This window comes from Equus przewalskii, chromosome 13 (genome assembly GCF_037783145.1).
Source record: "Equus przewalskii isolate Varuska chromosome 13, EquPr2, whole genome shotgun sequence".
Lineage (NCBI taxonomy): Eukaryota > Metazoa > Chordata > Mammalia > Perissodactyla > Equidae > Equus > Equus przewalskii.
Window position 1 is genome coordinate 75,481,284 of NC_091843.1, and position 15,387 is coordinate 75,496,670.

Genomic DNA, 15,387 nt, shown 5'->3' on the forward strand with positions numbered 1-15,387 from the left:
AATACTGTGAAAAACTATATGCCAACAAATTGGACAACCTAGAAGAAATGGATAAATTCTTGGACTCTTACAACCTCCCAAAACTGAAGCAGGAAGAAATAGAGAATCTGAATAAACCAATCACAAGTAAATAAATTGAAACAGTAATCAAAAATCTCCCCAAAAATAAAAGGCCAGGACCAGACGCCTTCTCTGGAGAATTCTACCAAACATTCAAAGAAGATTTAATACCTAGCCTTCTCAAACTATTCCAGAAAATTGAGGAAAATGGAGCACTTCCTAACACATTCTATGAAGCCAACATCACCCTGATCCCAAAACCAGACAAGGACAACACAAAGAAGGAAAACTACAGGCCAATATCACTGACGAATATAGATACAAAAATTTTCAACAAAATTTTGGCAAACAGAACACAACAATACATTAAAAAGATTATACACCATGATCAAGTGGGATTTATACCAGGGACACAGGGATGGTTCAACATCCACAAGTCAATCAACATGATACACTACATTAACAAAATGAGAAACAAAAACCACATGATCATCTCAATAGATGCAGAGAAAGCATTCAACAAGATCCAACATCCATTTATGATAAAAACTCTCAATAAAATGGGTATCGAAGGAAAGTACCTCAACATAACAAAGGACATATATGACAAACCCACAGCCAACATCATACTCAATGGGCAAAAACTGAAAGCCATCCCTCTGAGAACAGGAACAAGACAAGGGTGCCCACTCTCACTGCTCTTATTCAACATAGTACTGGATGTTTTGGTCAGAGCTATTTGGCAGGAAAAAGAAATAAAAGGAATCCAAATAGGCAATGAAGAAGCGAAACTCTCACTGTTTGCAGACGACATGATCTCATATATAGAAAACCCCAAAGAATCCATTGGAAAACTATTAGAAATAATCAACAACTACAGCAAAGTTGCAGGGTATAAAATCAACATACATAAATCAGTAGCATTTCTATACTCTAACAACAAACTAACAGAAAAAGAACTCAAGAACACAAGCCCATTCACAATCATAACAAAAAGAATAAAATACCTTGGGGTAAATTTAACCAAGGAAGTGAAAGACCTATACAATGAAAACTACAAGACTTTTCTGAAAGAAATTGATAATGACATAAACAGATGGAAAGACATTCCATGCACACAAATTGGAAGAATAAACAATTAAAATGTCCATACTACCTAAAGCCACCTACAGATTCAACGCTATCCCAATCAGAATCCCCATGACATTCTTTACAGAAATAGAACAAAGAATCCTAAAATTCATATGGGGCAACAAAAGATCCAGAATTGCTAAAGCAATCCTGAGAAAGAAGAACAAAGCTGGAGGCATCACAATCCCTGACTTCAAAACATACTGCAAAGCTACAGTAATCAAAACAGCATGGTACGGGTACAAAAACAGGTGCACAGATCAATGAAACAGAATTGAAAGTCCAGAAATAAAACCACACATCTATGGACAGCTAAGCTTCGACAAAGGAGCTGAGGGCATACAATGGAGAAAAGAAAGTCTCTTCAACAAATCGTGCTGGGAAAACTGGACAGCCACATGTAAAAGAATAAAAATTGACCATTCTTTTTCACCATTCACAAAAATAAACTCAAAATGGATCAAAGACCAAAAGATTAGACCTGAAACCATAAGGCTTCTAGAAGAAAATATAGGCAGTACACTCTTTGACATCAGTATCAAAAGGATCTTTTCAGATACCATGTCTCCTCAGACTAGGGAAACAATAGAAAGAATAAACAAATGGGACTTCATCAGGCTAAAGAGCTTCTTCAAGGCAAGGGAAAACAGGATTGAAACAAGAAAACAACCCACTAATTGGGAAAAAATATTTACAAGTTATATATCTGACAAAGGGTTAATCTCCATAAACAGCTCAACAACAAAAAATCAAACAACCCGATCAAAAAATGGGCAGGGGACATGAACAGACATTTCTCCAAAGAAGATATACAGATAGCCAATAGACACATAAAAAGAGGCTCATCATCACTAATCATCAGGGAAATGCAAATCAAAACTACACTAAGATATCACCTTACACCTGTTAGAATGGCAAAAATAACCAAAACAAAAAGTGACAAATGTTGGAGAGGTTGTGGAGAAAAAGGAACCCTCATACACTGCTGGTGGGAATGCAAACTGGTACAGCCACTATGGAAAACAGCAGGGAGACTTCTCAAAAAATTAAAAATAGAAATACCATATGATGCAGCCATCCCACTGCTGGGTATCTATCCAAAGAACTTGAAATCAACAATTCCGAAAGTCCCATGCACCCCTATGTTCATTGCAGCATTATTTACAATAGCCAAGACGTGGAAGCGAACTAAGTGCCCATCAGCTGATGACTGGATAAAGAAGATATGGTGTAATATATATATATATATATATATATATATATATACAATGGAATACTACTCGGCCATAAAAAAGGATGAAATCATCCCATTCACAACAACACGGATGGACCTTGAGGGTATTATGTTAAGTGAAATAAGCCAGATAGAGAAAGAGGAACTCTGTATGACTCCACTCATAGGTGCAAGTTAAACATGTAGACAAAGAGAACTAATTGGTGGTTACCAGGGGAAAGGGGGGCGGGGGTGGGTGCAAAGGGTGAGGGGTGCAACTACAACATGACTGACAATAATACACAACTGAAATTTCACAAGGTTGTAAACTATCAAAATCTTAATTAAAAAATTTAAAAAAAAAGAAGAGCTAGGAAAAGAAGAACAAACCAAGTCCAAAGTCAGTAGAAGGAAGGAAATAATAAATATCAGAGCAGAAATAAAGCAGAGAATAAAAAGACAAGGAAAATATCAATGAAACTTTAAGAGCTGGTTCTTTGAAAAGATAAAGCTGACAAAACTTTAGCTAGTCTCACCAAGAAAAAAAGGAAAGAAGGCTCAAATAAGTAAAATCAGAAACAAAAGAGGAGAAGTTGTAACAGAAACTGTATAAATACAAAGGATTATAAGAGAATACTATGAAAACTATATACCAACAAATGGATAAACTGGAAGAAATGGATAAATTCTTAGAATCATACAGCCTTCCAAAACTGAGTCAACAAGAAACAGAGAACATCATAGACTTATCACTAGTAAGGAGATTGAAACAGTAGTCCAAAACCTCCCCCCAAAAAAACAAAACAAGGACCAGAGGGCTTCTCTGGTGAATTCTACCCAACAGTCAAAGAAGATTTAATTCCTATGCTTACCTATCCTCAAACTCTTCCAAAAAATTGAAGAGGAAGGTACACTTCCTAACTTATTTTGCAAGGCCAACTTTATGCTGATACCAAAACCAGACAACTACAACACACAAAAAAAGAAAAGTAAAGGCCAATATCACTGATGAACATAGATACCAAAATCCTCAACAAAATATTAGAAAATCAAATACAACGCCCCTAAGGGGATCATACATCGTGATCAAGTGGGATTATTTCCAGGGATGCAAGGATGTTTCAATATCTGCAAATCAATCAATGTGATACACCGCATTAACAAAGTGAAGAATAAAAATCACATGGTCATCTCAATAGATGCAAAGAAAGCTTTCAGCAAGATTCAGCACCCATTCATGATCAAAATTCTCAATAAAATGGGTATGGAGGGAATGTACCTTAACATAGTAAAGGCCATTTCTCACAAACCCAAAACTAACATCATACTCAACAGTGAAAAACTGAAAGCTGGGGCCGGCCCCGTGGCCGAGTGGTTAAGCTCATGAGCTCCGCTTTGGCAGTCTAGGGTTTCGCTGTTTGGATCCTGGGCATGGACATGGCACCACTCATCAGGCCATGCTAAGCCAGCATCCCACACAGCACAACCAGAGGCACTCACAACTAGAATATACAACCATGTACTGGGGGGCTTTGGGAAGAAGAAGAAGAAGAAGACAAAAAATTGGTAACAGATGTTAGCTCAGGTGCCAATCTTAAAAAAAAAACAACTGAAAGCTATCCTTCTAAGAACAGGAATAAGACAAGGATGCCTTATTGTCACCACTCTTATTTAACATAGTGTTGGAAGTCCTAAACAGAACAGTTAGGCAAGAAAAAAAATAAAATGTATCTAAATTGGAAGGGAAGAAGTAAAACTGTCACTATTTGTGGATGACATGATTTTATATGGAGAAAATCCTACAGAATCTATCAAAAAACTGTTAGAAATAATCAACAAATACAATAAGGTTGAAGGGTACAAAAACAACATTCAAAAATCAGTTATGTTTTTATACAATAACGACAAACCAGCGACAAAGAAATCAAGAATACAATCCCATTTAGAATCACAACAAAAAGAATAAAATACCTAAGAATGAATTTAACCGAAGAGGAAAAAGACTTATACATTGAAAACTATAAGACATTGTTGAAAAAATCGAAGACGACACAAAGAAATGGAAAGAGATTCCATGTTCATGGACTGGAAGACTTAACATAGTTAAAATGTCCATATTACCTAAAGCAATCTACAGATTCAAAGCAATCCCTATCAAACTCCAATAACATTTTTCATAGAAACAGAACGAAGAGTCCTAAAATTGATATGGAATAACAAAAGACCCCAAATAGTCAAAGCAATTCTAGGAAAAGAGAAAAAAGCTGGCGGTGTCACACTCCCTGATTTCAATATATATACTGCAAAGCTATAGTAATCAAAAACAGCATGGTACTGGCACAGAAGCAGACACACAGATCAATGGAACAGAAGTGAAAGCCCAGAAATAAACCCACACATCTATGGACAGATAATCTTCACAAGAGCTGAGAACATTCAACAGAGAAAGGAAAGTCTCTTCAACAAATAACATTAGGAAAACTGGACAGTCGCACGCAAAAAGAACAAAAGTAGACCATTATCTTACACAAAAATTAATTTAAAATGGATTAAAGACTTGAATGTAAGACCTGAAACCATAAAACTCAGAAGAAAACATAAGCAGTATGCTCTTTGACATCGATCTTTGCAGTATCTTTTTGAACACCATGTCTACTTAGGCAAGGGAAACAAAAGAAAAACTAAACAAATGGGACTATGTCAGACTAAAAAGCTTCTACATGGTAAAGGAAACTATCAACAAAACAAAAAGACAACACACCAACTAGGAGAAAATATTTACAAATCATATATCCAATAAGGGGTTCATTTCCAAAGTATATAAAGAACTCATACAACTCAATTTAAAAAGATGAACAACCCAATCAAAAAATAGGCAAAGGATGTGAACAGATATTTTTCCAAAGAAGATACACACATGGCCAACATCCACACAGATAGGTGTTCAACATCACTAATTATTAGAGAAGTGCAAATCAAAACTACAATGAGATATAGGCTCACACCTATCAGAACAGCTATAATAAATAAGTGTGCAAGTAAATGAACAAGTACAAGAAATAACAAGTGTTTGACAGGATGTGGAGAAAAGGGAACCCTTATACACTGCTGGTGGGAACACGAACTGATACAGACACTATGGAAAACAGTATGGAGATTTCTCAAAGGATTAAAAATAGAATTTCCATATTACCTAGCTATTCCACCACTGGGCATTTATCCAAAGAATATGAAACCACTAATTCAAAAAGATGTATTCCCTCCTTTGTTCATCACAGCATTATTTACAATAGCCAATACTTGGAAGCAACACAAGTACCCATCAATGGGTGAATGGATAAAGAAGATGTGGTATTTTATACAACAGAATACTACTCAGCCATAAAAAAGACAAAATTGTATCATTTATGACAAAGTGGATAGATCTTGAGGGAATTATGCTAAGCGAAATAAGTCAGATAGAGAAAAACAAACACCGCATGATTTTACTCATATATGGAAGATAAACAAACAGATAAACATATAGAATAGAACAACAGATTGATGGTTACCGGAGTAGAAGGGAGTGGGGGGAGGCAGAAAGGAATAAAGGGGCATATATATCTGGTGATGGATAAAAACTAGTCAATTGGTGGTGAACACGATGCAGTCTATACAGAAGCTGAAATATAATAATATATATCTGAAATTTACACTATTTCATAAGTCAATATGACCTTAATAAAATACTTGTGGTTGCAAAACACAAAGGACAGCGAGTACAAAAAAGATGGGGAAACAGGAGATGAGCCCTACTACTGCCCTAACTTGCTGCCTGGAGAAAGTTTCTAGGCTGAAACTTCAAGCAGATAAATCATATGTAATTGGAATCACTTAAAAGTTGCGAGGGGGTTTTGGGGGTGAAATGATATAAGTAATAAAGTAATAAAAGTTTAAGTTTTTCCAAATGTGATGAAAATTGTAAATACTAAGCTAAGATGTTCAGCTAATCCCAAATACATTAAAGATGAAGAAAACCCCACAAGGCTCATCCAAATCAAATTGCTTAAAACGAGTGATAAAGAGAAAATTTTACAAGCAGCCAGAGTAAAAGATACATAATTACTGGGGGGAGAGGAGGGAGAATTTGGCCTGCGATTTTTTAACTAGTCAAAATATCTTCCAAATACAAAGGTAAAATTACGACTTTTTCAGATATATAACATCAGAAAGAGGTCACCACCAGATCTGCACTAAAAGAAACATTAAAGGACCTCCTTGAAGCAAAAGGTAAATAATACAGGATTAATACATAGATTAACACAAAAAAATTAAGGCCACCAAAATAGTAACTACGTGGATGAATGTAAAGACTTATTATTATTAAAATCTCTCTGAAAGATAATCGACTGTTTGAATCAAAAACAAGAACAATGTATTCAGGGGCTTAATAACGTATTTAGACATAAGATGCATGACAACAAAGGCCAGGAGAGAGAAAATGAAAGTGTAAGGTTTTAAGATTCTTATACTATACATGAAATAGTACAATATTACTTGAAAGTAGAATGTGATAAGTTAAAAATATATGCTATTAATACTCAAGCAATCACTCCAATAACACAACAAACATGCCGTAACTGTTCTGGTATGTGAGTGATTGTTTTAGTATACACAACAATAAAATATTAGTTTACTAAAATGAGCCAAAGTGCTCTTTTAAATCATAAAACATAATGCAAAAGAAGACAGAAAACAAGGCAAGAAATAACAAAGAACAGATGGGACAAATAGAAAAGAAACAACAGGACAACAGACTAAAATCCAATCAATCCACCAACCACATTAAACATAAAGAACATTAAATGCCCACTTAAAAGGCAGACGTTGCCAGATTGGTTCAAAAGATCTCACTATATGATACCTACAAGAAATGCACATCAATGTCTTTTTTCTCTCTGCTAACAGTATTTTTTCCTTGTTTTTACTTAAACATATTTAAGTGTGATATGCTTAGGACCTGCATTTTTGTGTAATTATCTTGCTTGGTGTTTATAGAGCTTCCTGTATCTTTGGCTTGATGGTTTATATATATATAATACATCTAACATATATACACAAATATATAATACATATAATATATAAAATATATATTTGTGTCTACATAATTTATAACTTTATAAACTATGTATATTTTTGCACAACTATACATATTAAAAATTTATGAAAAAGAAAGATCAATTTTAAGATAAGTAAACTAAGCTTATCTTATTTTGAAAGAAAGGTTGACTAAAAAATTATTTTTTACTTTTAAATAGAAGGAAAAACTATTCTTGTGTCTACCATATACCACATACCATATCTTATTAAGTACGGTATAACTTGTATAGACTTTCTTGGATAAGATAAGAATAAATTATAATCTTTTTTTAAGAAAAGGGAAAATTAAAGTTTTTCTACCTATACTATCGATTTGAATTAGATTAGTATCTTTTGTAGGGAAAAGAAAACACAGAAAGAGACAGCTAATAAAATGGCTAAATACAAAGAAAAATATTGTTCTCTACTGAAGAGAGAATTGAAAATTAACATTGGATTGTTATATCCACAACTTACTGATCATTCTAAAGTACCAAAAACTATAGATACAAAAATTGTTATGCAGAGCTTCTGTGAGACCTGAAAATTATTATTTCAATGGTTCCTCTAGGATAAAAATATTGAGAAAGGCTGTCCTAGAGATTACAATATTCATTTGTAATTTATTACCTTCCAATATAAGCTATATCTTTTGCCATTTCCCATAAAATTCTTTGAAGCTGGGAAACACATAGTGAGGTATGTTATTGTTACATATAATTTAGGCTCTGTAAAACACTTTCGCTATTTTTTTGTATAACGAATATTCATTCATATTTACTCACACGCTGGCCCTTCAGGGGCTTTACATTTCTCCATGCATTTTTTGTATTTCCACCTCCCAGCATTTTTCTTAACCTAAAGGATGCCTCTTAGTATTTTTCAATGTGTAAAATTTAATTTGTGGTAAAAAAAATTTCTCACTTTTTTGTCAGGAAATATTTCATTGCATCTTCACTTTTGAAGGATAATTTCACTAGTTTATAAAATTCCAAGTAGACAGTTGCCTTCTTTCAATACTTCAAAGATGCCATTCCGTTGTTTCCTGTTTTTACATTTCTGTTGAAAAACCAGTCCTCAGTTTTACTTTGCTCCTGTGAAATTTCTTTTATTTTTTCTCTCCACTAGTAGAAATGTCTTCCTATTTTCCTCCTGTCTTTGCTTGACTCAAGGTTAAGTTGCAATTTTGGTAAGGTGTGATTCTCCACCTCTAATCCATGACTGTGACTAGAACCCAGCACTTCAGACCCAAGAGCCTGGGTCACTTAGTAGGGCCCTTCTTCCTGGACAATTCCTGGTCTATACAATTTTTGTCTGTTGGAATTTTGAAATTGTCAAAATTTCCTCCATTTTTTTAGAGTCTTTCTGCTTACTTCTTACCTTGTGGAACTTAAGAAGTCAGTAATACCTAAAGAGAGAAGTCTGATGAACATTGGTCACTTGGCTATATCTGATATTTATCCAGGACATTTTCCCCTAAATCCTGATTGCTTTGACAGCCTTGGACCCCACTGTTTCATCTTTCCAGATTTGAAATTGTCCAAAACTCTTTTGGCTTCTCTGCTTCTTGTAATGGGAATCTCAGTCTTTTGCCTGACTCCAACAAAATATTATCAATAATCAATTCTCTCAACCTTTCTTCTCCTCTGGTTTAACTTAACCATGCAGCAATTTATTTCTCATTACCCATGGTCTCATTATATACTGTCCACTTTTCTCTATTATTTGTACATAAGACTAAACACCTTTTAAAATTGATAGCCCTTGCCTTAATATTCTCTTTAGCAATCCCAGTTCTCACATCTTCATAAGCTTTACAAACACATATACACACATGCAGACACACACACACATCTGAACCACAGTTTTTGTTCCAGCTTTTATCCATCAACTTCATCCATTTATATAAAAGCCAATTGAATGTAGACTACGGTTGTTCTCTCCATTTCTCTCTCTGATATTCTTGCGATTGACTTAGAGCCTCTCTGGTCTCCTGAAATTGCCCTCACAAAAGTAATGGATGACCTTTTCATCACTAGATAAATGAGAATCTATTTTTTTCATATTTTTAGTACCTTTTCAATACCCACATGGTCAATCTTTATTCCCTCATGAATTACCTAACATTCCTGGGTTTCTGAAGCTCTATTGAATCCTGATTCTTTTCAAAGCAGTCAAAACCTGGTACACTCCTTCTTTTGATTATTCCTACCTCACATCTTGTTATATATAGCTACATAAAGTTAAACTGAATGTTACATAGCTTGAAAATCTATTGAAGATCACCACCTTGTCCTATTTACTTTCATATGTCAGTAGTGTGTTGCACGTTGCAGTTACTTAATAAGTTAATTTCATTAAACAAAAACTATGAATCACTAAAAATTGAGTGTCCTCTATGCACAAAATTGTAGCAGAATAAAAAATTTCTATTTAGTAACAATCTCTATTAAATGTTAAAGGTATTGAGCTGATGAGTAGCATAATCAGAATTGTGTTTTTGAAAAATCAATAGAGAGGTGGTATGTGGTTAGACTGAAGTTAGAAAGTTAAAACGTATTTAATGTATTCTAACCAGAATGGAACTGTTTCTTAAAAATGAGAAATTGCTAGTAGTTGTTCACAGCAAACAGTGGCTTGCCAAGAACTAAGGACACACCTACCTAAATGCCTTTCAGCTTCTTCAAACTTTACCTATTCAGTACTGAAATTATTATTTTCCTCTTCCCACAAGCCTGCTTTTCTTCTTCCTGTGTCTCTGTATTGGTGAATAATACCACAGTTCAGATAGTAGCCTTAAATAGAAACCTGAGTCCTACTGGACTGTTATATGTTCTTTATTCCCTACAACCAGCAAGTTCTACAGATTTTACTTCCAAAATACTTCTTGACTCCATCTACCTCTCTCCATTCCCACTGCCAACTTCTTTTATAAGCTCCAATTACCAGAATTATTGTAATACTCCCAAAACTCAAGTCTCTCTTCCTTGCAATTTTTGCAATGTTGTACCGAGTGCTCTTTATAAAGGGCAAATCTGAGCATGTCATGCCCCTGATTGAAAGCTATAAGGGCTCCACATTGTTCTTAATATAACCTTCAGCATATTTTACAAGGTCCGGCCTCACGTGCTCCTCTTTCCCTCACCTGTCATATCCCTTGCTACTTCTTCACTCAATGTTGCAGACTTAAGCAGCTTAAGTTCCCTAAACAAGTCATGGTCTCTTTAATCTCAGGGACTTTACACATGCAAATCCTCTGCCTGCAATTCTTTTCCCCACCTTCCTCTGATTATTTCCTATCCAACCTTCAAGTCTCAATCTACACATAATATCCTTCAGAAAGCTTTCCCATACTCCTAAAATGGAGACAGTTGCTTCTCATGTGCTCCCATAATCAACCTACCCTTTCACGTAACTTATTATAATGCATTGTAATTTTCCTTTCACTTATCTGTTCCCTTCAATGATATTACTTGAAGAAATCACCTGTTACAATATTTTTCACTATCATTTTCTTAAAATCTAGCATAGAAAAGAGCATGTGGTAGGCATCATATATACATATATCTATATAGATTTCAATATATCATTGAATGAATAATCTTGGGACTTTCCAATCTACATTTATTATTTTTAAAATAATACAAAATTCAAAAGAATATATATTTCTAGGGGGCTGGCCCCATGGCAGAGTGGTCAAGGTTTCACATGCTCCACTTCAGCAGCCCAGGTTCACAGGTTTGGATCCTGGACACAGACCTACTCCACTCATCAACCATGCTGTGGAGGCATCCCACATACAAAATAGAGGAAGACTGGCACAGATGTCAGCTCAGGATTAATCTTTCTCAAGAAAAAAAAAAGATGAAGATTGGCAACAGATGTTAGCTCAGGGTGAATCTTCCTCACCAAAAGAAAAAAAGGAAAGAAAAGAAATATATTTCTACCCTATTTTTATTCTTCTCAAATTACATATTCTTTGGTTAATGTGTCAAGAAAAGTTTAAATTTATTGATGCATTTACCAAGTTTTATGCTCATTACTTATTTTTGAATCTCATTCCTTTATTCTACTCAACTTTTGTCTCCCTAAATGTCACCCTTTGATATTCATAATGCATACCAAAGTCCTTGATACACACAAATATAACAGACAGATTTAGGATGCTCTCTTATTTGAGGAACTATCCCCCTACTGCAAAGATTCTAGCCAGAGGGGATGGCTTCACTTGCCAAGTTTGTCCTTCCATAATCCTTTACCCTCCTTTGTTTAGACTAAGAGTGCAGACCTGACCCAGGAACTGAGCAGATTAGATTCTCTCTGTCCAGAATTTGAACTCTGAAACACAAAGCCTCTGAGTCAGTTGGTGGTGATCCTGAGCCTGGAAGGTCGTGTTTCTCAGAAAATGATGCCCTGTCATTTTTGTACTATGTGTACTGAAAAGCTAGTTGAAGCAGGTTTACAGAGAAGGTGAAGAAACTAGAGGAGACACAAATGGAAAACCAGAGATAAGAGAATATGTTATCTCATAGAAGGAAAGAGAAAGATCAAATAGCTATTTTAGTAAGTAAATATTTTCCAGTTCCTAATTCTAGCATCTCTTAAAATCCAACTCTATTACCTCCTTTGGGTTCCATGATGGACCCTGGTAGTTCTTTTTCTTAGAATCTGTAATTTAAGCCAGCCCCTTTCTGGCATCCAAATGCTCAAAATGTAAGTGTGTGTGTGTTCTGAACATACTTACTGAATAAATGTGGAAGGAAAGAAGAAAAGGAGGGAGGGAAGAAGAGAGGAAGGCAGAGAAAAAGAGAAGGCAGAGAAGGAAGAAAGGTCCTATCTTACAGGGCTTCTTAAAATCTAGTTGGAGAATCAAAAATAAATATACAAAATAATATAATAACTTAGGCATAACTTTACAGCTTTGAACCAGAACTGTCATAAAATGTCTATGCTATTAAATAGATATATTATATTCTTTGGAATGAGTTAGTCAGTGTTTGAGGCAGAACAGATTAAAGGATGTGTTTGAACTTTGTGCATTAAGACTCATGAGCTCAAAATATAATATGGAATATAAATAACTTTCTCACTTCTTTTTTGAAGAAGTTATGCTTTCTTTTCAGGTTAAATAATTCTGTGAGTGAAATCTCAGAAAAGGTAATATGGGATAAGTAACAAATTAACATTATAGACAATAAATCTTTTTTCTAGAAAGAAAGTCTTCTTTCAAGGAGTGGAATCAAAGAATTTATGAAGAAGATGAGATTTTGGTTATGTCTTAAATTATTTTTACAGGAAAAGATATATGAAGACCAAAATTCACATACAAGAAAGCTCAAATACTGCCATGTCTAGAGGGTGCTTCTTTTTGATTGAATTTTAAGATTTATGAGTTAGTGTCAGATTGTGGAGAACCTTGGAAGCTAAATTCAGGAGTTTATTATGCAAGAAAAAAACTTTAAAATCTGAAAGACAGGCAAGGACGACACATGATAAAATAAAGATTGAAGGGAGACAACAGTCATAACATTAGTAAAACAAATGAAACTTCTAAAATACTCCTATTTGGAATTTTTTTGATACACAGTATCACCTCCTTAGGGATTTTACTCCTTTCTTAGCCCAAACTTCTGCCCAGTAGCAGAGAGCTAGGCACAAGGCACTGTCTTGGAAAGCTTTCCCTAACTAACTCTACCTCCAAGCTGGAGGAGCTTCAGGTCTCCCACTGTGTGCTCTGACCACCTTGTACTTCCCCTGCTATGTGTCAATTCATTGCAAGATATTATTGACTTATTTAATTGCCTGCTTTCGCCATTGAACTGAAAGTACCATGAAAACCATCATGTTCTTTACTTATTCCCAACATTACTCACACTGAGTAGATACATATTACGTCTTTTAAGTTAGAGATTTTGTCATTGGGCAAGGTCAAAGAGCTCTAAAGGGCAGTCTGGTGTCTGCCTATGGATGGGCCCACTGTATCTTGTGGATGAGTTCATAATGAAAGCTGGTCTACCTCGCGGCAGCTACAAAATCTGCCTAGAGCTCTGACACGGTGGCACTTTGCCTGCTTTCTTCCTCTCCTAGCATACTTGATTTATATTTTAAAATGAGCTGTTCTCTTAATTATTGAGCATTTGCAGAACATTATGCACTTACAATGTACTCTTAAATATCCCATAAATTACTTCCATCCATGCAAAGAAAGATGGTATTCATGATATATCTATTTTTCAGATAGAGAAATGAAGCAAAAAGATTGCCATCCTATCATACAACTAGATAGAAAATGAGTCATTTATTTGTATGTTCCCCTGAGACACAATATTATTCTGGAAATCATAGTTATGAATTCTGTTCTGTTGCTTCTGTACAGCCTCAGACGGCCTTTCTTAGTCTGTGAAAGCAGGCAAGGGGTTAAAGTATGCCTTTCCTGAAATGCATGCTAGGTAGAAAGATTAAAATTTTCCCATTCAGGCAGGCAAGCTGAGCCTTTAACTAATCATAAATATTGAAGCAATGATTATGCAATACATTAGTTTCAGTAAATACCAGTGAGAAATATATGCTATAATACTATAAACTTTCATTGAATTTTTATAAAAGAGTTTTGTTCACATTTTATATTTACCATGACACTTTTTGGTAGATATTGTATATGTGAAATATACTCACCACAAAACTTTAAAGTATATATATATATATATATATATATATATATATTGTTATATTGAAACTTCCAAAATAAAAATTTTATTGCTCCATAAAATCAGATCTCCAAGACGGTTTTTCATACATAAATTGCGTTCTTTAATCTGTAGATCTTTAAATGTGTTCAAAATTTAATCATGTATATATCTGTCAGTGTAGGTGTTGTTTGTCTGAAATTTCAAGTTACTTTTTAACTTATATTGTACACATTTGCCCTTAATAAATGATTTGAATAATGAGGTTAACTTTCAACAAGATCAATTTCGTTTGATATATATTTAAGAAATAAACAAATCATCAAAGAAAGAATGAACAGGCCATTTATTTTACAACAAACAAACACAAGAAAATGTGTTCCTTTGGTGACTAGCCAGATCTATTATATTCCTAACATATATTGCGCTTTTCTGAATTCTGTTCTCTGAAAGGCGAAATTAAGCTTCACTAATGTGTTCAAGACTTCAGTGGATTTACTCATACACATGAAAAATGTAAAAATGAAGTTCAACTATTGATATGTCCCCAAAACTTTTTTCTCCCTAAAAGCAAATTCTACTACGAGTGTTGTCCGTAATCACCTCCGACCAAATCTGAAGCTTTCCTCCAGTTTTGGGGCACTTCACATTAAAAGTTAGAAAGGCTAGCAGAAAAATCATACCTGGGTAATTGAGAAGTTGGAATTTTTTAAAAATTAAGATTTCTGAGAATTATCTATATTAACTGCTGTCCTAGTCCACTCTTGCCTATTCCTAAAGTGGCATATTTCAATTCAAAAATAGAATCCATTATTTAGTCTTTCACTTGAGGTCATGGAAATTATTTTAAGAGTTTTGATAATGGTCCAAGTTTTAGCAGAAAAATACCAGATGTATATGGCATGTTCTTTACCCGCAAAATATTCTGTAGTTAGGAAAACAGCTTTTGGTACTTAAGTTGAAATGTAGGCACTTAAAATTAAGAGACTACTCCTGCAGCAGAGTAATCTCAAACACTTTAAAAAGCCTCAAAAAGCACTTATCATGAGGAATTTCTTCCTTATATAAATATAGCAGAAGTTTATCTCAATAAAACGTCCAGTTCTTATTTCCACAACTATCCTCTGAAATAAATCAAATGTCTTTCCTTCAAATAAATGACAGAAATTATGTCATCTA